This window comes from Podarcis gaigeae (genome assembly GCF_964106915.1).
Source record: "Podarcis gaigeae genome assembly, chromosome: 1".
Taxonomy (NCBI): domain Eukaryota; kingdom Metazoa; phylum Chordata; class Lepidosauria; order Squamata; family Lacertidae; genus Podarcis; species Podarcis gaigeae.
The window spans coordinates 96560403-96583439 of NC_139678.1; the positions used below are offsets into that span (position 1 = coordinate 96560403).

The following is a 23037-nucleotide window of genomic DNA, read 5'->3' on the forward strand; positions in this document are numbered from 1 at the left end:
TGTGTTCATTTCTATAGTTTATTGAGCTACGATCATTACATCCAAACAATACAAATGTGTTTGCTATGGGGAATAATGGTTAAAACACCAGTACAGAAGAAACAATAATGCCAATGTGCAAACCATTGTGACAAATGAACTTGTGTCTATTTAAAGCAGGAAACTACTCAAACATCCAGTGCAAGGCTGACAGCAGACGTATCAAATGTGGCTAGAAGGAAAGGCATGACATGAAGATGTTCCATGTGCACCTGCACATTGAGCAACGTTGAAGGAGGAGTCAGTATATATAAGCCAGAGTGGTCGAACTTGTGGCGTGGTTAGCACTTTCCCAGCTTTCAGAAACAGGTGGTAGGGCTCTAGGACCCTACCTCATGCCACCTTCACAAAACCCAACACCTTGCTTATCTGGCTTGGGAAGGCAGTGCAAGGGCTGGGGTGATGTCAGATTTTGGCCTCCACAGCCTGCCTAACAAGGCATGGGTTCTGTGTTGAATAACACTTGCAGCCCACTTCGTATGAAAAGTTGAGCCATGCTAATATAAGCCCTTGTGCTGCCTCCTTCAGCCCCTTTTGCTACACAGCACTGATCTGATTCACTATACTGCCTACTCTATGCTGTATGCATTTGGGAAGGTTGAGACTAGCCAGTGTGTACAGTGGTACCTCGGGATGCAAACGGGATCCGTTCCGGAGCCCCATTTGCATCCTGAAGGCAACGTAAGCCGTGATGGCGCATCTGCGTGTGCGTGGGTCGCGTTTTGCTGCTTCCGCACATGCGCATGTCGTCATTTTGAGCGTCTGCGCATGCGCGAGTGGTGAAACCAGGAAGTAATGCACTCCGTTACTTCTGGGTTGTCACGGAGCGCAACTCAAACGCGCTCAACCCAAAGCACATTCAACCCGAGGTATGACTGTATTGTTAAATAGAGTAATCTGGTCCCAGTTGGCAGAAAGGTGCAAGGATAGAATTGTGGTGAGGTGAATAGGTGAGTACCTGGTGGTCCCTTTCTGGGTGCTGGACATTTCTGGATGCGAGCCACTCTGGGCCATGAGACCTGTGTGTTGGATATGGAGTGCCTATTAAGCAGCCTGATTTCACCCACTCAGAGTTCTGTGAGCCCAGGGTAGGGGTAAGAAAGCCTTCCTACACACCTTAAAGGCAGAGGGGCTATGATGTTGCCAGGCATCCTGTCCTGGGCAGGACAGCTCACGCAAGGCAACATGCAACTGATTTTCTCCAACACCCTTATTTCCCTCTGCTGAGATCTGTAACAATAAATGTAGCCCTCATTCAATTCATATTTTCATGTCTCACCTCTTTATTACACACTCTAGCTTAAAAGGCTTTCAGGAGCATCCCAGTCAGACCTCACACATGATACTGTCAGTTCTCCAAAAGGCATGATTTACTATTAATTTCCTATAAAAACACAATTCGCTGTTCAAAGTTTTTCTACATCTCTCCTATGGCAGTCAATCTCCACACTGCCACATCTACAATTTATGGCTTTGTTTTTGTTTTAAAAGGTAGCAAATATTATTTGCCCATGTTCCTTTATGTAGTTATTAACTCTCCTTATTTTGTCTGTGCAAAAAAGAAAAGAAAAGGAAAGCACAGACACTGCTGAATTTAACAATTTAGATAAGGCTAAACCCTTGTAATCAATTAGCACTGTCAAAGAAAACAATTTGTGACGCTGATTTCCAGCTGCAAAGATCTATTGTGTGTGCACACCATCCCAGTCTCATCTGGTTCTGTGAAAACAAACAGGAGACTTTAGTAGAAAGCCCATCAAAACGTGGGGCTCAACAGAAACATTTGTTCTCCAAATGCTTCCTTGCAAATGCCCATCTTTCAGCACATAATGTTTACCCACTGTTTTATTATCAAGCTGCTTTGCCATAGAATTCACATCTTTCACAGCTCACAGGCAATTTCCGCAACAATGTACGGCACCTTCTGCCACAGCATACACCATATTGGAGCAGAACACCTTAGCATCAGTCCAAATAAATAATCTCTCATATATATTCTCTCATATAGAAGGCTTGTGAATATATATATATATATATATATATATATATATATATATCACAAGCCTTCTCACTTCTCAATGCACATTGATTAATTTTATGTCACTAGCAGAAAATAATTGGGGCTTCTGAAGACTACATGAAACACATCATTAAACAAGGCATGAGCCATTGTTAAACAAAGCTATGGGTAATTTTCTCTTTTTATTTTGCATAGTATTTCGCTGCATGGACTGAAATATGCTGCTTCATGCTTGAAACCATGTTAACATTGGCTTTCATTGTATGATTTTGCATTTCTAGTCTACATAGGATGAGCAATCCAAGCCCCTTAATCCGCCGTGCTGGAAGAGGCTGAAGTGAGACTGGCTGTACCAGGCTCAGTTGGCAGGTAGGCTCCACTGTCACAGAGGTCTCCACTCTGCTCACCAGTGCCAGTGGTATCCCCACCAATAGTATCCAGGGTAAGCCCCTGAAACAGGGTGTTTTGAGGAAAGAGACAGAGCTAAGTTGGCCAAAGGTTTGTTGGATCTTAAGCTAGCTGACCTACCAGCAGGTTGTAGCAAGGAGCCCAGTCTAGACCTCTTTGCTGAGTCAGCCTGGAGCTGGTGCAGCAAACTTTTCCTGTCTACCTCCAGATGTTACATTAAAACCACAGCTGGGTTAAACTGGGAACTTCTCCTTGACAGCATCAATGGGCAGTAAAGTCTGGGTGGAGTCATAATGGGCAGCTGGAAAACAATGATGACTTTCGCTAAGCATCACAGATGAGTTGGCTGGGCCTAGGTTAAGGAAACTTCAGCTTTACTGAGGCTTGAGGGTACACCACACCCATACCTGTACACCACCTAACTCTCCTTAAATATAGCCTCCAAACCCAGTATTCTTTAGGGATAAAAGATGGGTAATGGAATGGAAAATAAGTAAACAAATTGTTCCAAATGGATGTTACTATTTTGAAAATAGAACAGAGAAGCTGCAGGCATTCTCAAACATAATAATTTGATATTTATTTATTTATTTATTTCTAAGGGAGGGTTGTGGAGGCATGCATGGAAATCCAGACCACCTCTTCTTATATCTTTCAGCAACTGCTATTGCATCACAGTTGCTATGAGAGTGAACAGCATGAGAAGGAACCAGAAGGCAATGTAGGTTTATTGACTATAGAAGTTTCATGACAGCCAGACTCTAATGGTGGCTTTACAGATGAACAGTACAAACCTGTGCATGTTTATTTAGAATGTGTTCAGTGAGACTTCATTCCACGTAAGTGTGCATAGGACTGGATCCTAAGAACATAATTATTTGATTTATTGAGGAGTAAGCCTTACTGAATGCATTGGGAATTACCATATTTTTCGCTCTATAAGACGCACCAGACCACAAGACCACAAGTTTTTGGAGGAGGAAAACAATAAAAAATATATTCTGAATCCCAGAAGCCAGAACAGCAAGAGGGATCGCTGCACAGCGAAAGCAGCGATCCCTCTTGCTGTTCTGGCTTCTGGGATAGCTGCGCAGCCTGCATTCGCTCCATAAGACGCACACACATTTTTTTAGGAGGGAAAAAGTGAGTTATAGAGCAAAAAATACGGTAATTGCATGCCAGACTGCATAGGATTCTCCTGTAAGACTTGCCCTGTAGGAGAGCAAGGAATGGCAGATTCACACTGTCCCTTTTATTACATGATAAATAGTTTATGCACCTTTGTTTGTATATTCGTTGATGAATGTAGGCCAAGCATTCTTAAATTCTAAGCAAGGATGGGGAACCTGTGGCCCTCCAGATGTTGTTGGAGCTGGCTGGGGCTCATGAGAGTTGGAGTCCAACAACATATGGGAGGGCCACAGGTTGCTCTTCTCTGAAATAGAGTTACAAACCCATGTTTCCTTCTGCTGCCAGAGACTACTGTGATTAATGATTCCATGGTTGTGCTCCATCCCATTCTGTTCTCAGTAAAAACCAGCCAATTCCAAAACTGTCACTCTTAGCATAAAGGACTTCTACTAAAACAGCTTCAAGCTGTTAAACATTTTGCAGCGTCTGAACTTTCAAATTTCTAACTTTTCAAAACCTGTACTATGGATCAAGATAGATCCAGTTAGTCTGTTATGTCGAAGCCGGCAATACAATTTTGAAATGCTAATTCTAACATAAACTGAGCATTAACACAGAAGCCACAAGGGGTGGGTGGGAATTTTCAAGTTCTTCATTTAGCTGATGACAAAATATCTACAATGATATTAGACTTAAAACTGTAAGCGGATGGAACTTGAAAAAGGGGCAGCTTAATATCATCATAAAAATGCAAACAAAAAAGTTAGAATTGAATTCTCGCTCATCTCCAAACATTCCCATTTTATGAGCAAATGCATAAAGCATATTGAAAAGCCTTGCTGTAATCCCGCCTAACAGCAGCACACTTGCTCCTATTATAATTAAAAGCAAACCTTGGTAGTGAAACTGAAACATAATAAATACAGCAAAATTTAAAGAAAGAAAGCTGTGCTAATCTGATAGAATTCTAGAACAGGGAAATAACAGCAATAAGAACAGCCAACCTTACTTGTTGTTGTTCAGTTAAAACATGCTCCCGTACTAGAGAAATCCAAACCATACGAAAGTTTTCAGCAGTCTAGAAATTGCTCGAGTGGATGCTGTGTTTATTTACCAAGCCTTTAAAATCTGTGGTGAGGAGCAGTACTGAGTTAGCTCTCAAGTTCATCAAGAGCACCGCTGAAAGTCCTACTGTAACTACAGGCATGAAGTTTGCTGCCAGTTAGCTTTGCTGCTGCTCTGTGCTTGTAAATACAAGCTCTGTGGACAAAGTCCCAAATGACATCACAAGCAGCTGCTTATTGTTGAGTCTTTATTAACTGGCTGTCAAAAAAAGAAAAGAGGAACTGAGAGGGGTGGGGAGGCACCACTGTCTACCCTGAAGCACAATCTGAGAGCTTAGTCGGTATTTCACTTATACATATGTAAATACTTGTGATTATCTAAACTATGCTTTCCTTAGGATCATGAAGCCAAGTTTCCATAAGAATCATATCCTTTGCCAGTCTGAAAAATGAAAAGAATAAAAAGGACATGAGGTCTAGTGAGAAAAACATATATTAAATGCTGCATTTACCATACTTTTTAAAAGCTGCATACTTCTAGTATGACTTTTTATATATAAATGTTATATAGATGCACACACAAAACCAGCACAGATGCTAGGAATGGTTTGAAGTTTAATAGAGTCTGCTAAGTCTTAGAGTGGAAGAAAAACTTTGCAAAAATTTTAATAGGTTCATCAAACATGCTTAAGTGTTTTGTAGGACTAATATCTTATATCTAACTTGATTGATAAATAAATAAATAAATAAATAATAACCACCAGTAAAATAAGTTCATGCCTATTTTTTTTAAGGTGATTATATAAGGTCTCTTTCTGTGCCTCTCTCAGATTTAAATCTCAAAAATTTGAGACTGTAGTCCTAACAATATTTATACGCCCATGTAAGTCTTAATGAAATCAGTGAGGCTTTCTTCTGAATAAAAAGGTTGAGGATCAGGCTGTAACTGACAAAGAGAGCCATTCAGCTTGTGGTGGGTGAGCTGGTAAGACAAGAAATTACTGACCTTTCACTCCTGAGATTGGGACCTGAGACTAGTCTTTATGTGTGAAACGAGAATAACAGCTTCTAGTCTTCAAGGAAACTGCATTGCTCGGAGGAGGGAAATTAGCATCTCCCTAAGTGTGTGTTCCACTTCCTTGTCCCCATGAGTGTCACCTCAAAGAAAGGCCTTGAGCTGAAGTTACAAAACATCTGCACTTATTTCCCAAAAGCTAAACTTTTCAAGTGATGACCTGGATCACTGAAAGGGCAAGGTGAAGGAAGTGCTACTGTGTATACCAATAGCTATTCTCTATTGATGACACAAACATGGGAGGACTCCAGCATTGAGAAATACCAACCATGTATTTCTTTTTATTTAAAAAATGCTGTTATCAGACTCAACAGAATTAAGGAGGACTTAAAATCTGAAATGTTTCAGACATCAGCTTTTCTCTAGTTGACAGATCCTCCTTTGTTAGGAGCACTTAGCCTCCGTTCAAACCGTGCTGGCCGTGCACAGGGGGTTGGATTAGATGACCCTCAGGGTTTCCTCCAAACTCTACAATTATATGATTCTATAAAATCAGACCTACAAGAGAAGGAAAGAAAGGAATGCTTCATCTTGTCCAACACAACTTCATGGTCCAACACAACACAGGTTGTTGCAGCAGCCCTGTTACCTCTGGACTTTTACGATCTATGGACATATACATGTCAGTGGGTCTGCCTCAGTTTCTGATCACATAAAAAATTTCCATCCTCCAAAAGTCGCAACTCATAAAAAATGGTACTAGCCCGTCACACTGTGTCCCAGTGATAGTGTTGTCCTACACATGCCTACCTAGATGTAAGTCCATCCTACATATTTAAATAAACAAGGTTGCCACCCTAAATAAGACCTACTGAACTGCTTCTGAACAGATATGGCTAGGATTGTATTGTTAGCAGTGTGCTCCTTATTTTCTAGAATCATCGCTGTTTCTCTGCAATTGTGCTAGTATTGTATATCTGACCTTGTATACCTCAAACTTAAGCTCCCTTGGTGTGTGACTGAGCAGTCCTTCCTTGGTTCTTAATGATGTCCATTCAACACTTTGTAAAAGAAATGTGCCATAAAGGTGGTAAGTTATCTTATAGGTATAAATAGATTTCCAGTTATACCACTACTTTAGCTTCCAATCCAGTAGTCAGAGCCAAGTGCTTCACTGAACTGAAATATTATTGCTCTATAGACTCCTTTGCTTGGGAAGGAAGAATTTTGGTTGTTCTAATAACAATGTCTGACCTATCACAGAACTTTATTTCTGTTGATGCAATGCTTTGCTGTCAAAGCTGTGTCCAAAGAGAATATCAATCAGTTTTATCCAACATTAGTCATAATCAAAGACCAACACAGAGCACATTACAGTAATCCAACCTTGAGGTCACTAATACATGAGTCACAGTGGCCATGCAATGGTTCGCCAAATGTATCTGGAAGGTAGCCCACTGAATACAGTAGTCCCTACTAATGCATATGACTGCATTTTCATGTCACCTTTTTGCACGGTGGGTATCATGGGGCCTGTGAAGAACATTAATGTCTTTGTGTGATTTCACAAACTCGTCACGCTTTCTCCAAAATCAAAATCTGGAAAAACAGCCATGTTGCTAAGATTAAGTTATCACCATGTTTGGGAGCAGTTGCAATCCTAAATGCCATGGAATACAGTGTTTCAATTTAATTTGACTGCAGTATAACTGATCCAAATGCAGTTTTTCCAATTCTGAATTATAAATAATGCATTAAGTATTTGGGGAGAAGGGGATGAAGCATCACAAAGAAATTAACCCCTTTGCTATAGTAAAAAAAAGCCACATTGACAAGGAAGTGGTCCATGTTATGGAAATACTTTCACATATTTTTAGAACCAAATAGAACCCCAAATACATAAAGGGGTTAAATTAGACTTTTTGCTGCAATTGCTTTTTATTGAGTCTGAAGTCTGTTAGTTAGGTTCATGGTGCATCTCATTGGATAAAATGCAAAAGCCTAGAAAACACAGGATATATACACTGTATTTTTCACTCTATAAGATGAATCAGACCGTAACACGCACCTAGTTTTTGGAAGTGGAAAACAGGGGGGGGGGGGGATTCTGAATCCCAGAAGCCAGGACAGCAAGCGGGATCGCTGCGCAGCAATCCCACTGGCTGTCCTGGCTTATGGGATAGCCGCGTGCAGCCTCTCCCGGGCAAGGGGAGACTTCTTCCCCTGCCCAGGGGAGGCTGCGCGTGGCTAAGGCTTCCCCAAGAGTTACGCTCCCTTTAAAGAGCGCACGGAGTGCGTGTGCGGCTCTTGGGGGCTTTTCCCTGAGGAGGGCAGCTCTTTAAAGGGAGCACTGAGCAGAGCCTCCCGCCTGCATTCGCTCCATAAGATGCACACACATTTCCCCTTACTTTTTAGGAGGGGAAAAGTGTGTCTTATAGAGTGAAAAATACAGTACATATATATTTTAAAAGAATCATTTGCTTTCATAAATTAAGAAAAATGCTTATTCCTCCAAAACAAAAGATGCCAGATGCATATTTTCACATAATACTTACACTCATGAAACCATAAAGAACACATTTAAAACACACAACTACATATTTGTTCCTATATTTTCAGTATTGCTCCAATTCAAGAATGTATGACGAATGAATATGCCACATTCAGCCCAAAACAAATCACTAACTTTCTGCTCCTACAGGGATATATTTCTTGTGGAATCATATGTTCAAAAATACTGCATGTCTCAGATGGTCTTTCTCTCATCTTTCAAGAGTGGGTCTGTTCTTGTATAACTTTTACTAGAATCATCTGGGAATCATTTGTATTAGAAGTAATAAGAAATTCCATCTTCCAGGACTGCAGCAAAGACATAGACATATTTTACTGTCAACCATAGTCTGAAGCACAGGTAAGGTTGAACTGAATTTTGAAGCCTGGCTCATGTATTTTTGCCCTATGTTAAAATGTGTGTTGACTAATTTACAATACTAATCTCTACCTCACAGATATTTAAAAAAAGCACTATTTAAAGCTGTTTGTGTGAATCCTCTCTTAGGTTTATGTAATGGCACATTCTGGCACCAAATTTTAGTGAATTGCTTTAAGTGATCAAATGTAATTTAGGAATATTTAAAGCATGTTGCGCATTGGCATTGGTAAATATTTTACAGCAGTGAATTTAACAAGGTTAGTTACTTGAGAGATTGTTCAACATAACTCAGTAACACAGGCAGTGGAACCCTCTCCGGCACCTGAGACAGCCCAGCCCGTACGGACTGCGCATGTGCGGCACCCCACACCTGCGCACTCTGTACAGAATGCTGCACATGAGCAGTCCGTACAGGATGCCGCTTGCGCAAGAGCAACACCCATACGGACTGCAGGTGCCCTTGGCCACTCTACAGCTGGGGGGAGGCAGGGGCCATCTTGTCACCCCTCCCAGAGTGGCACCCGGGGCAGACCGCCCCCTCCACCCCCCTTCCTATGCCACTAAACACAGGGCTACAGCCAGAGTTTGCCTTCTCTGGATAGAAAGACTTCTTTTAATCAGATGAGAATTTTGATCCAGCAGAGGGAGCCTGCTGATTGACAGCAGAAGGAGAGCAACTTTTACTGATTCCCCAACCCTCCAGAACAATGGTAGTGGTACTGCTTGGGTGCTGGACAGGAAGGAGCTTCCTCAGGCATGTTCATCCTTGGGTGAACCTCAGGTACCTTGGATTAAGAACTTCATTCGTTCTGGAGGTCCATTCTTAACCTGAAACTGTTCTTAACCTGAGGTACCACTTTAGCTAATGGGGCCTCCTGCTGCTGCACAATTTCTGTTCTCATCCTGAAGCAAAGTTCTTAACCCAAGGTATTATTCTGGGTTAGTGGAGTCTGTAACCTGAAGCGTATGTAACCCGAGGTACCAGTGTACTGTTACAATGACCACCTAGGTTGGTCCACACACTTAGGAGAGTCATGCTCTGGAGTAAAGGTTTGAGGTTGGTCACTGTGGCAAAACTGCCACTTTCTAAGGCCCTAAACCCTCTAGACCTGAGGATTCATGCAATACTGGCTTGTGTTGTGAACATAAGTATAAGCAGAAAGGAAGCAAGAAATTGCCAAGGGTTAACAACAGAACTGAGAAAAGAAAGGGCTGGCGTGGGATAGATAAGACAAAGATATGTCCCAGAGTTTAAGCATTTAGTCCACAAATCAAAATAAAAGCACAAATGCTTAGGCTTCCAGCTATGCATATGAATAAGTAAGCATTTACTTCTCTGGGGTGCTTCTACCAACCATACCTTCCTCCATATCAACAACAAGTGGTGGCAAAACCAAATTAAGTCTAAACATAGCAGATAGTAGGAACAGACATTCCTATTGTCTCATATGAGAACATAACCTTGAGAAGTCTGGTAAATATTATTTTCAGTACTACTAATAGAACGAACAGGACAAACCAGTAATGCATGTGAAAAGGAAGTTAATATTGTCATCTTTCTAGAAACCCAGTAGCCTATAGATGATAAGGTTTCAAACTTTTTAAGGGTATAGGGCTTTCAATAAACTAGAATTTGCAAATGGAAGAAACAAAATTGATGGTGGGCACAGCTTTCTAAACCCAGGAGAAACTTTTGCTAGAAATGATGGTCTGAGTATATTAAGAAACATTTCCTGTCAAATATTATGAGATTTTTAGTTGCTGGGGGAGTCTCTGCTTCCCAATTCAGTTCAGGAGGAAGACAAAACTACAACCCCTATGATTCTCACCAGGAAATGATATTCCCGAGTCTTTTCTGGCTAAACTGGTGTGTTGTGTGTGTGTGTCTGTCTGTGAGTATATTCTGGGACATGTCACTGTTGCTGTAATAATATTGCATTAGTGATGGATTTATGTTGGACTGCCCACACATCATTCCATTTCATCCAGAGGAGTTCTGTTTAGTTGTTGCCTGTATTACAGAGGCCCAACTGACCTTAACTAGAATTTGAGCATTTACGTAGTATTGCCAGACCCATGTAGTGGAACACTCTTCCAGCAGAGATTCACCAGACATGCTTGCTTTTGACTTTCAGGTATCACTTGAGTACTTTTTTTTGTTCCAAGAGGCCTTTGCAGCTTTTAAAATTTTGATTGGCCAGTCACCTTAATTATTATCTGTATTCCTAATTTTTAAAAAAGATTGTGTTTTATGTTTTAACCGCGTATACCACCTTAGTATCTCATGATGTGGCAGTGCAGAAATCCTTCTATAAATAAATCCTGGCTCTTCCCATTGGATGAAGAACTCTAGTTCTGCCAAAGGCTTCAATTTTTAGATAGGATTGGTGCATAAGGCAAGTTACAGGCTTCAGAAATCAGCAGGTACATGAGAGCTGAAATGCAGATCTAAGCATGAACTAAAACCTTCATCCAACCTGAACATGCCACCTGCTGCTTGCTTTGAAGAGCAGAACCAGCACAGCTATATGCATGGCAAGCAGCTAGAGTCTCAACACTGGGCAAAGAAACAGGCACTCCTTTGAGTAAATTGGGTCCATGATGCTTGTTAGTCCCAGCCCTGGTGTCTCCATTGAGACAGAGATGGAATTAGGACCAGCTCAGCATCAGAGTTGTTCTCAGTTGGAGAGGCTCCTCACTGACAGGGGAATGTGTCAAAGGCAACTCCAGATCCTGTTTGCACACGAGATCCAAGCCACCAACTATATTACTTCTGACACATGCAAAAAAAAAAGGTGTTCTTTTCCCAAAAGAAATTATCTCAGTATCTTTGTCCATCACAAATAAACTTTACAGCGCTTCTGCTATCCTGCTATCGAAAGAGACAACAATCAGAACAGCTTATAGAAAATGAGGAATTTATTTTATTCTGACAGTTTTATCTCTGGTACCCTTCTGCATATACAGAACAGAGGAGGTGATATGCAGCAGGCTGTGAGCGATCTGGCAACGTGCATCACATCAGTAAACAATAAGGAAAGGGGCAGTATTTTGCCTAGATTTAACCAAGGAAATAGAGATGGTGACATTTTCTACCTCTGCCCTTTTCCATTTGGAAGAAGAAAGAGTTCTCTTATTTTCCAGGTCTTGGGATTCCTTTGACATCTTTGTTTTGTTTTGTTTTGTTTAAAAGCAAAATCCTAATCAGTCACCCCTATTTATGATGGAACACTATTTCTTCTCTACTGTCGGCAATTTTATCCTAAGACCCATTGGTCTTAATAAGCACTTTAGAGGTGTCCAGTGAAGCCTGCTACATTTCACACAAATTACCAAACCATATTCAGGGTATCAAATCCCATAGTAGGTCCAACAAAAATGGGAACACCTCAAAACATAACTGGAAACAAACAAACAAAAAAGTGGCAGAAAGAAAAAGTCTTGTTGATCCAATGTGTTTCAGACCATTCTGGTTCTTCAGGGAAATTCAGGGACCAATGGGGTCTAAAATGTGTTGGAACAACCAGGGACATAGTGTTTGGGGGAATAGAGTGGTGTAGCCCCAGGAGCACAATTTTTAGGGGGCATGAGCCAAGAGTCTCCATAAAAGGATCCCCATCCTGCCCTGTCTGCCCCTGGTGGTCTTTGGGTCCCAGAGCCCAGCCTGGCCTCGCTGTCGTATCTCCACCCTCCTTGTTGAATGGCCACCTGGTCAGCATGGGGGAGGCAGGCGGGATCCGCCTGCCAAGGCATGCATCAGCCAGATGGGCTCCTCCCTGCACAAGCAGGCAGATGTGCAGCGCAGCCATGCTTGGTCAGGGGTGAGCCGGCACCCAGGTTCCATGAACCCTCCATGTCCAATGCATGCACGCCCAGTTCTAGAAATTATGCTGGAATTTAGACCCATAATATTTAGGCAGGATCTGACTGAAGCGGATTCTAAAACTATCCTTAATTAAAACTCTTAGCTTTATTATCGCTACCACATAAAGACCTGGTCAGTAGTAGGATCTAAGCCAGGCACAGGCAAACTCGGCCCTCCAGATGTTTTGGGACTGCAACTCCCATCATCCCTGACCACTGGTCCTGTTAGCTAGGGATGATGGAAGTTGTAGTCCAAAAAACATATGGAGGGCCGAGTTTGCCTATGCCTGATCTAAGCATGTGTTAAATTGCTGTTCTACAACTTCCAGCTCAAAAACCTTCATCACATAGGGAAAGCACACCTGGGTCTATATTAAGTAGATAATTGGTGCAGTGGCTTAGATAAAGGTAGCATAGAATAAGAGACAACATCTTCTGTTACATTTTTGCAAAGGCACAATATTTCTTTTTTGCCCATGGGTAGAGAAAAGAAGATGCATCTTTTTATGTTCTTTTGTCCAGATTGTTTTCTCTTCTGGAGCCTGTGAACATTTCTCCCTGAACTTTACAAAGGAGAAACCCTTTGTAGACTGATATAAATAAAATTCATAGCACAGAGTACTACTTATCTACCAAATGCCTTTGCAACTTTTCTTGAAAATCTGAGCTCTGAGGTACAGTTTCAAACCATGTGATAAAGACTTCAGTGAGATTAGAAGCATCAAAAGAAACCTTCAATTCAAAACAAGCAGCAAAGTCTTTGTTATATTAGTCACAATATTTTTTTTTCTAAATTAGCAGGACTCTCGCTCTCAGCTGTTCAAGCTATTCTTTTCCCCCTACATATTAGGTGAGCTTAAAGGGGTCAGTTTACCACCTAAGCTTGCCTAGGATATATATTTAAAGTGAGGGTGTGGGTGGGGTGTGAGGAGAGTTGATGCACGAAAGGGGAGCTTTTCAGATTCCAGGAACAGAGTACAAAATGTTGCAGCTGGCTGTAGGTGTGGATTGCTCAGCAGAGTTTAAAGGCAAACCCTTACATCTATTCATGTTAACTTGCATAAAAGCAGTGTATTTTAAGAGCTTGGTGTGAGGGGTGGGCGGATGTGGGTGTAAAGCATGATAATATTGTTAACAATATATGGAACAATCACATACAACCTGAAAGAGTAGGTGGGGGTGGGGAGCAAAGAGGAGAAAAGGATGATATCAACCCTGTCTTTCTTAAACCGTTCTGCTGCAATAATATTAGAGGCTTTTCCTTCCATTCAAACCTAGTAATATCTCAATATATTTCATTCAAAGAACAATGTAATGATTCAATATTAGTCATTATGACTAAATGGAAATTCCATGGTCAAAGACAATATACCTTTATAAACACCAGCTGCTGGTGGGGGGGGGGGGGAGAATTGAGAGGGCTGTAGCCTTCATACTGTATTTTTGGATCTAGCTGTGCATTCTTTGAAACAGAATGCTGCACTAGTTGGACTCTTCATCTTCCTGTGATCACTCTAACATAATATATTTGATCATTTGCCAATATTTGTTATTCTCTGACACATTCTTCTGATGTACACTCCCTGCTTGTAGTCTCCTCTGAAAGCTATCATTAAGACACAGGGAGACCTGCTTCCATTTCCTCATTTCTGTTTGTAATCCCTCTGGCTAAGCTCAGTTTTGAAATGCTGTGTACTTACTCTGCAAGCCTCAGGTCAATTTCATCAACTCTCAGAAAACATAATTTGGGACTATTGGTTTGCTCATCCTCTTGTGTCTCATCTTCTGCAGTGGAAGACTCATTATATCTGGAGATAATGTACTCATTTCACATAGAAGATCATATATTAAAACAGTTCCTAGCCCAGTATTAGGTCCCCTATAAATCTAGACCAACCTTCTTGCCCAAAACTGAATGTTACACATATGAATATTGTAAAGTTCCTGCTTCTATAGCTTTAGCCTCAGTGACAAAACAGTGCACAAGAAGAAATAAATTACCTCGCAGCAAACAAGAGTCAACAAGTTTCCTCATGCTGAAATTTCTTCAATGATTCAAAAAATAGGCTAAACAAACAATCCAGATGTCTATTAAGCAAGTTGTCAAAACCATTTATTAGCTAGGAAGGCAAAAAACCAAAACAACAAATACCAACATAAAAGCAGACAATTCTCATTTGGGGAGGAAATCCTTCTTACTTCTTCCTAAAAAAGCAAATCAGGCTATGGACTTCAGCATGGTTTATCTTCTAAACCACTCCTGAAAGAAATGCATGTGGCCTTCTCTATTACAAGGCAACTCCACTTAACATCCAAACCATGGTTTAGCTGGCTTTCCAGTGAGTGCACTGGAAATGCTGCATCCAATTTCTTGTACATGACCAGGGCAACCCCTAAAATTATTGGATCCACAATCCAAGGAGCTCCCTTAGAAACCACTGTAGTCTGCTCCTGAATGTACACTACAGACCTTTTGACTGACCTTTTCTTTCTCTAAGAAGCAGCCCTATCTTTTCCATGCCACTTTTACAAATTGATTCAAAAACTTCCTGAAATTTTAAATGTGATTTCCTATATGGGTGCAGTTAGATTTTAAAGAGAGAGAGCTGTTTAAATGATTCTTATTTTGGAGACTTGCTTCTCCTTATGCTGGAAGTATGAAAAAGTTGTTTGGAAATAAAAAAACTCTTACTGTGTATAGCCAAATGAAGATTTTCTTATATAAGATCTGACTGGATATGGAGTCAAAACCTGCACCCTAATGTTATGATCTCTCCACAGAAAGGATTATAGTTTTTTCGTAACTGAAAAAAGAGCTAATGCCATCTCCAACCACGGCCAAAGAGACCTAGGGCAAAACAGAGTGAGAAATAGCATACTGGCAAGTGCTACTAATTTGAGCACTGGCTCAAAAGCTAATGTTATGAAGATTCTAACCATTATGTAGTCTTTTCATTATCTCTTGGACCATGATACATGCAGCAATAATGGTAGGGACAGCCAGTGGAGAGACTCTGCTTCACAATGATATAATTTCAGAGTACCTATGATATGAATTATTAATTCCCAGGATATTTTTGTACTAGAAGTGAATTAGCTGCAGCTAGACACAAGAAAGCTAAGGCTTTTATTTGTATCCCGGGGGTATATCTCATGAATCTAGTTGCCAAGAGATATGGATTTATATATATAAATGGTATCTAGCTATACAAACAAATAAACTTTGTCACGTCTGTTATGGAACCTGAGGATATATAAATGCCCAAATACTTACTTCTGCTTTAAAGAGATAAAACCAGACTGCCACTCAAAGGGTTTCAAAGTAAGAGTACAGCAGCCAGAAAATGTGATGGTAATTAGTTCATTTAATGACCTAATATGAATATAACTGTCTCTTTAAAATGTAACATCAACTAAGCAAAATATGGAGGATGTGAGTCACTCATGCATTAAGCAGGTGCCTCTATTTTAGGTAGCCTAACATAAAAATATTGTGCATTAGCATAAACTTGACTTACCCTTTGGGTGAATGATGCCTACATACCTTTGCATTCTCAAGGTAGAATATATATATATATATATATATATATATATGCTTTCGTAGATTTTCACGGGTACAGGAATGCAGGTTTTGGTGTCCTCGGGTGTCTTCCCGTGTAAAAGTTGGGGTGTCTAGGCGACGTTTCGACGAGGTCTCACTCGTCATCTTCAGGCTGGTGCTTTCGGCTTCTTGTTACTGGAACAGAGCGGGATCTCAATGTTTGAGTTCCTATAAATACTGTAGAGGGGGTGTGGTGTCTAGCCTCCAATGTTCTGGGCAGAGAGGAAGTTCCCAGGCTAGTGTGCCTTTTCTTCTTTTGTTCCTTAATTACTTGAGAGATACCTTGAGTGATTTCTTGAGTGATATCCTGAGTACCACTTAGGTGGGTCATTAGGGTCATTCCTCACACATCTCAACAACTTACACCCCAAAATACAATTCACTATGGAAATAGAAGCCAACAACCAACTTCCCTTCCTTGACGTCCTAATCTACAAAAAACCTGATGGCTCCCTAGGACACACTATCTACCAGAAAAAAACACACACCAACCGCTACTTACATGCACAATCACACCACCACCCTGCACAAATAAACTCCGTAGCCAAGACTCTCATCTCCAGAACCAAACGCCTGGCTGACAAAGACCACTTGACAACTGAGTTACAGAATCTCTCAAATGTGTTAATTGCCAATGGATACCAGCAAAACAGGATTACGAAGCTAATCCAAAAGGAAACACCCCCCAAAAACCAAGACACAGAAGAAAACAATGGCATGGCCCTCCTTCCTTATATCAAGGGCACTACAGATAAAATTAGCAAAATCCTCCATAAACACAATATCAAAACAGCCTTTTGCACCAACCAAAAAATAGCCAATATCCTCAGAAACCCCAAGGATAAAATCCAGTTGGAAAACCAAGGGATCTATGAAATACCCTGCAAAGTCTGCCCAGCCACGTACATTGGACAAACAAACAGACGAATAAATGCACGTATCGCAGAACACAAGAATGCCGTCAAAAAAGAAGAAAAAACTTCCTCTCTTTTCCAACACATGAAAGAAACAGGACACGAAATTAATTTTGCAGATTCCAAATTGCTCTTTAACACGGAACATCACCACAAGAGAATAATCATGGAAGCCATCGAGATAGAGAAACACCCTCACAACATGAACAAGCGTGACGACACATCCCGCTTGCCAGACATCTGGAAATTAGCCCTCCCCACAAAAACTGACACCAGATCCAGAGGCACACAGAACGCCAACACCAATCAACCACACCAGACCCAAACCCAGACCCTCTCCACAGATGAATTACTGACACCATCCAGTAGCCAATCCATGGTGGCACCTCCGGATGCTGCACCCCCCTGCAATCCCTACACAGATCTGGCTGACACAAGCCACAAAACCACAGCTCGCCCCTATACACGAAGCCAAGCCAAAGCACAACTAAGTGCAATACAGCCATCTTCTCAGGAAAACTCTTCACAAAGTTCAAGAGGTCAAGACACAAAGACTTTAGCAACTAATCCACACCTAATGACCCACCTAAGTGGTACTCAGGATATCACTCAAGAAATCACTCAAGGTATCTCTCAAGTAATTAAGGAACAAAAGAAGAAAAGGCACACTAGCCTGGGAACTTCCTCTCTGCCCAGAACATTGGAGGCTAGACACCACACCCCCTCTACAGTATTTATAGGAACTCAAACATTGAGATCCCGCTCTGTTCCAGTAACAAGAAGCCGAAAGCACCAGCCTGAAGATGACGAGTGAGACCTCGTCGAAACGTCGCCTAGACACCCCAACTTTTACACGGGAAGACACCCGAGGACACCAAAACCTGCATTCCTGTACCCGTGAAAATCTACGAAAGCAAATATATATATATATATATATATTGCAATGAGAAGCTGTTTTTAAAATGATGTAGTTTCAAGATCTTCCTAATTTGGGGGTTAGGGGAGCTTTCTAAATTTAGTCTAAAGCCCTTATGACTTAGAACAGGGATGGAGAACCTGTGACCTTTCAAATGTTGTTAGACTCCTTTCAGCTTCTGTCAACATGGTTGGGGGGGGGGCGGCAAGCGAGCAGAGATGCAAGCTGTAGTCCAACAACATCTAGAGGACTACAGGCTCCCCATCCATCTCTGTGTTAGAATGTTCCCATTGTCTATTTAGATATCCCATTTGAGCTGTGAGGCTGTTTGGGCCAAGCCATGCCTACCTGTCCTACCTGTGGGTCAGGTAAAGAGATGGATGGGCTGACAGGCAGAGTCACAGGCACCACCAACCAGCTAATTGGTGGCACTTGCAAAGCCCCGTGCATAGCACTTTGCAAATGCTGACAAACAGCTGATTGTTGCCGCTTCCATGCACAAAAACATGTCATTATGCAAAAACAGATCATTGTTACATTGCGTAATTGTGGTAAAATACAGGAAGCCATCCGTTTTCATTTTGAAATTGGGTTCCAAACCCAATTTACATCAAGGTAATTTGAAAGTACACACTGAGTAGTTAATACTCACTAGGCTGTGGGTTAAACCACAGAGCCTAGGACTTGCCGATCAGAAGGTCGGCGGTTTGAATCCCTGAGAGGGAGTGAGCTCCCGTTGCTCAGTCCCTGCTCCTGCCAACCTAGCAGTTCGAAAGCATATCAAAGTGCAAGTAGATAAATAGGTGCTGCTCTGGCGGGAAGGTAAACGGCGTTTCCGTGCGCTGCTCTGGTTCGCCAAAAGCGGATTAGTCATGCTGGCAACATGACCTGGAAGCCATACCGGCTCCCTCGGCCTATAGAGCGAGATGAGTGCCACCAACCCCCGAGTCGGTCGCGACTGGATCTAATGGTCAGGGGTCCCTTTACCTTTAGGCTGCTGCCATACTAGTCATAAGTAGAAATCTACTACAGAGGAAGGAACAGTATGTTTTGCTGGGTGGGATAATGTTTTAACTATGTTTAGAAAGTTTTCAAACTTTAGATTTTTAAAAATGTTTTTCATTACTGTGTCTGCCCCTGTGGGCTCCTTAGGGAAGAAGGGTGGGATATAAATAAACAACAACTCTTACATTCTATTTGTCAACGGAGTGGTATTGTCTGTCAGCTTTCTCCTTAGTCCAAGTGTTGTCATTTTAGAACTCAGCAGGGAGAAGGACAGAGATAAAACTAGAATTAGTTGGCTCTGCCTATCATTCACTTTGGGTCCTCCTACCATCAGTCTCCCAATCTCCCAACCTACCAGCCCTAATGGACACCAGACACCACTGAGAGGCAACCTTCAAACTTGGTGCTTGCCTTGAAATACAGCTATCTAATACTAGACTATTAGAAGACCCCATCTAATTAATTAATTCTTCTAATGAAATAGAAGCATTTCATCTAATAAAATAATTTTTGATGTGTAAAAAATCCCCTCAAATCCCAAAAGGTACAATATCTAAAATTTGTAATTGCATCACTACATTTTAAATACTGACATGAAGGGAATTTTTAATTAATAAATAAAAAGTTGTAAAGAGCAAATACACTGAACGATTTGAGACTCATTTGACAAATAATAGATAGCAAGATACATAGTAAACAAAATAATAATTTGAAGTATTTTGCTTTTTAAAAGCCCTCTAACATGCCTTATGATTGGTGAGGTGAAAGATTGCCATTTTAAATAATCTAAAGTTATTGACATGGTAATTATACAAAAAGCAATTTTTTGATTTATTTCAAATGTTGGATGACTCCAATGCTGTATCTGGTTACTAAGAACTGTTTGTATTAAGCTAATTCCTTCTATCTAGCACGTATTACACAGAACACCAAAGAAATATATTAAGGGGGAAATATAGACACCATACACTAGCAATGCTAGATCAAACCCTAAATGTAATTGCATTGCAAGTATATGCATGTGCCATAAGCAGCCTGCAACTTTTCCCTGCCAAAATAAAGGGCCTCTCTGTTCTACAATTAGCAAAAACGTTCTCATGCATCCAATATTTCCCTTGAGGCAATAACAACCTTATTTTAGGTGTAGACATCCTTGTTCAGCTTTTATCTGTCAAAAAGGATAAACTTAAAAAGACCACAACACTTACTTGGATTTGGGGGAGGTGGAGGTGGTGGTGGTGGAAATACATTTTACATAGGCCTAATAAATAGCTGTGGGTACCCAATAGAAGCTGACATATCTAGTAATAGGAACTGTTATCAGATGAGCCAACCTTTGACTATACAATGCTCTGACAGATGTACTTTCACACACCCAACTGTCAAGAGGTATAAGCAGCAGGAAAGTGATTTTGCACAGTAAGTGGATGATTGAAAAGGAAGTGAACTCTGGCTATGATGAAGTGTGTGTGTGTCTGTTTTCACGCAAATGCACATGCTGAAATTTTAATATCACAAGGTAGATTAGGTCTCCTTAACACCCTTAAAATAGCTTATCAAATTCACACACAGTGGTTAAGTAATGCAGATGAGACCCACAGATACACCAGCAGAATAATTTCTGATAGTGGTGCTGTTCTGGGACCTCAAAGACCTACTGGAAGACTTTTCAGAAAAGGGACTTGGCACCAGTATGCATCCTGAAACATGGTCTGTTCTTGGCTTATCCTCATGGCTTGTTTGGAGAGAAAGAATTCACGAGGACTGATTCACACAAAAGCACTAAGGATTGTTTCCTCCCAAAAACTTTGGTTTGTTTCTTCCCAGCACAGCAAATGGAGGAGACAGACATGATGTGAGCAGCATACTTGCTCATTCCCAGGAAGCCTTGATTTGTTTAACTCTGCCTTACCGTTAGTTGCCATCATTATGCCATTGCCCCTGACAGTCATCATTTTCATTCCATGACTGACATTTGTGGGAGTAAAGAAACTCTGAGCACAGTGACATTGTCACTTCTGATTTACTATATGCTCCTATACATTTTTAGTATACGTTACTGTGGAAAGCAACCTCTGCCCTTGGAGATTTACTCAAGACAAAGGCACTGAAATAACAAACCTTGTATTGCTCACCAGTGGCTACCAACCATGAAGGCTGTGTTCTACCTCCACAGTCAGAGGAATCATGCTGGGAACTGCAAGTGGGGAGAATGCTGTTATGCCTGGTTTTGGCATAGAAACTGCTTTGGTCTATCTGTATGATGATCTCTGTCGAGAGAGAGAGAGAAGGGAAACATGTCCCTATTAATTATCCTCAACCTCTCAGTGGCTTTCAATACCATTGGCCATGGTATCCTTCTGGAGCGACTTTCCGAACTAGAGGTGGGTGGCACCACTTTGCAGTGGTTCCAGTCCTACTTAGATGGTTGTTCCCAAAGGGTGTTGCTTGGGGAGTGCTTTTCAGGCCCATGAAACCTTCAATGTGGGGTTCATCTACATGAAACCGCTGGGTGGGGTTATCCAGAGGTTTGGAGTACGTTGTCAGCAGTATGCTGATGACACACAGCTCTGTTTCTCCTTTGCATCTGCAGGTCAGGCAGTGGAAGTGCTGGACCAGTTTCTTGCCTCAGTAATGGACTGGATGAGAACCAACAAACTGAAACTCAGTCCCAATAAGACTGAGGCACTGTTAGTGGGTGGTTCCCTAGACACATGGGTAGGAGATTGCCTGCTCTTGATGGGGTTACACTTCCTCTGAAGGAGCAGGTCTGTAGCTTGGGGGTACTCCTGGATCCTTTGCTGTCACTCAAGGCTCAGGTGGCCTGGAGTGCCTTCCATCAGCTTCGGCTGGTGGCCCAACTACGCCCCTATCGGGACAAGGATAGCCTATCTACTGTTGTCTATGCTCTGGTAACCTCAAGGTTAGATTACTGCAATGTGTTATACATAAGGCTGCCTCTGAAGACAGTTCAGAAACTTCAGCTAGTGCAGAATTCAGCTGCCAGGTTGTTCACCAGAGCAAAACAGTATGAGCATATTGCACTGATCCTGGTCCGACTGCACTGGCCACCAATTAGTTTCCAGGCCCAATTCAAAGTGTTGGTTTTGACCTATAAAGCCTTAAATGTCTGAGGATCACAATACCTCACGGACTGCCTCTTTCCATATGGGCCTACCCAGACCCTGAGATCATCTTCTGAGGCCCTTCTTCGTGTGCCTCCTCCTCAAGAGGTCCGGAGGGTGGCAACATGAGAATGGGCCTTCTCTGCAGTGGCTCCCCATCTGTGGAATGCTCTCCCCAGGGAAGTTCGCCTTTATTATACCATGCAAAAATGTTCTTTTTTAACTAGGCCTTTGTTTGATTTGATTAACATCCTATGCCCTTTTAAAATGTGGGGGTTTGGGGGTGGGGGTGTTATTGGGTGGTTGTTGTTTTTATTTTTATTACGCATTTTGTGGTTTTATATTTTGATTTTATTCTGTGAACCACCTTGGGGTACAGGGTGGTTAATAATAATAATAATGCTGCTCCTGTCTATCTTTCAGGTTTCCCACAGACATCTGGTCAGCCACTGTGAGAACAGGATGTTGGACTAGATAGGCCATTGGCCTGATCCAGAAAGGCTCATATGTTATTATACACATCCTGGGGCATACCTAATCTAAGGCCTCTCAATTATCTTGTACTGTCAAGAAATAAGTCTGTTTGATTTGTAGTCTTGAATTTTGCTGCTTTAGAGAATTCAGTCTATAACTCTATGTGATCGACCGGATTTGTCTATAGCTTACTAGTTCAGTTATTCATGTCCCTAGATGTCCTCAGAAAGGCATATCTCTTGCCTAGCCAGCTGATAAAAAAGTTTACTTAAGGAAAAGCATACTATGAAAGCACAAGGCACGTTCTCCACACATGTCAAGAACATAAAAAAGTTTTTGATCAAACTGAACAATGTGTTCACTATTGCATATATAAATTCATGATGGCAATTTGAGATTCTTCTTATAGAATGCCCACCTGTGGATGCAACATTCTTGGCTTTTACCACAAGTTCCTCATCAGGTTTCAAGACACTGCATAAGTCCTTTCGTGTGTGGAAGATATAATGATTAGGCTACATCAGTTCTG

At 41.5% G+C, this 23037-nt stretch overlaps 1 protein-coding gene and 1 long non-coding RNA gene across 9 annotated transcripts in view; one reads left to right on the top strand and one right to left on the bottom strand.

The window, feature by feature from the left end:
• Positions 1–23037, bottom strand: part of NCKAP5 (NCK associated protein 5) — a 610895-nt gene that overhangs the window by 494280 nt on the left and 93578 nt on the right. The window contains exon 1 of one of the 8 annotated variants that reach the window (XM_083703008.1): positions 2588–2702. The exons of 6 other annotated variants lie outside the window; for them this stretch is intronic. The gene's annotated coding sequence lies outside the window, so the exon portion shown is untranslated. Of the gene's footprint in view, positions 1–2587; positions 2703–23037 lie in introns of those variants that run through there. One more of the 8 variants, XM_083703014.1, reaches the window with a different exon arrangement.
• LOC310833993 lies at positions 3081–22515 on the top strand. Its single transcript, XR_014559037.1, has 3 exons — positions 3081–3188; positions 5493–5647; positions 22458–22515. It is a non-coding gene; the product is annotated as an uncharacterized lncRNA (long non-coding RNA).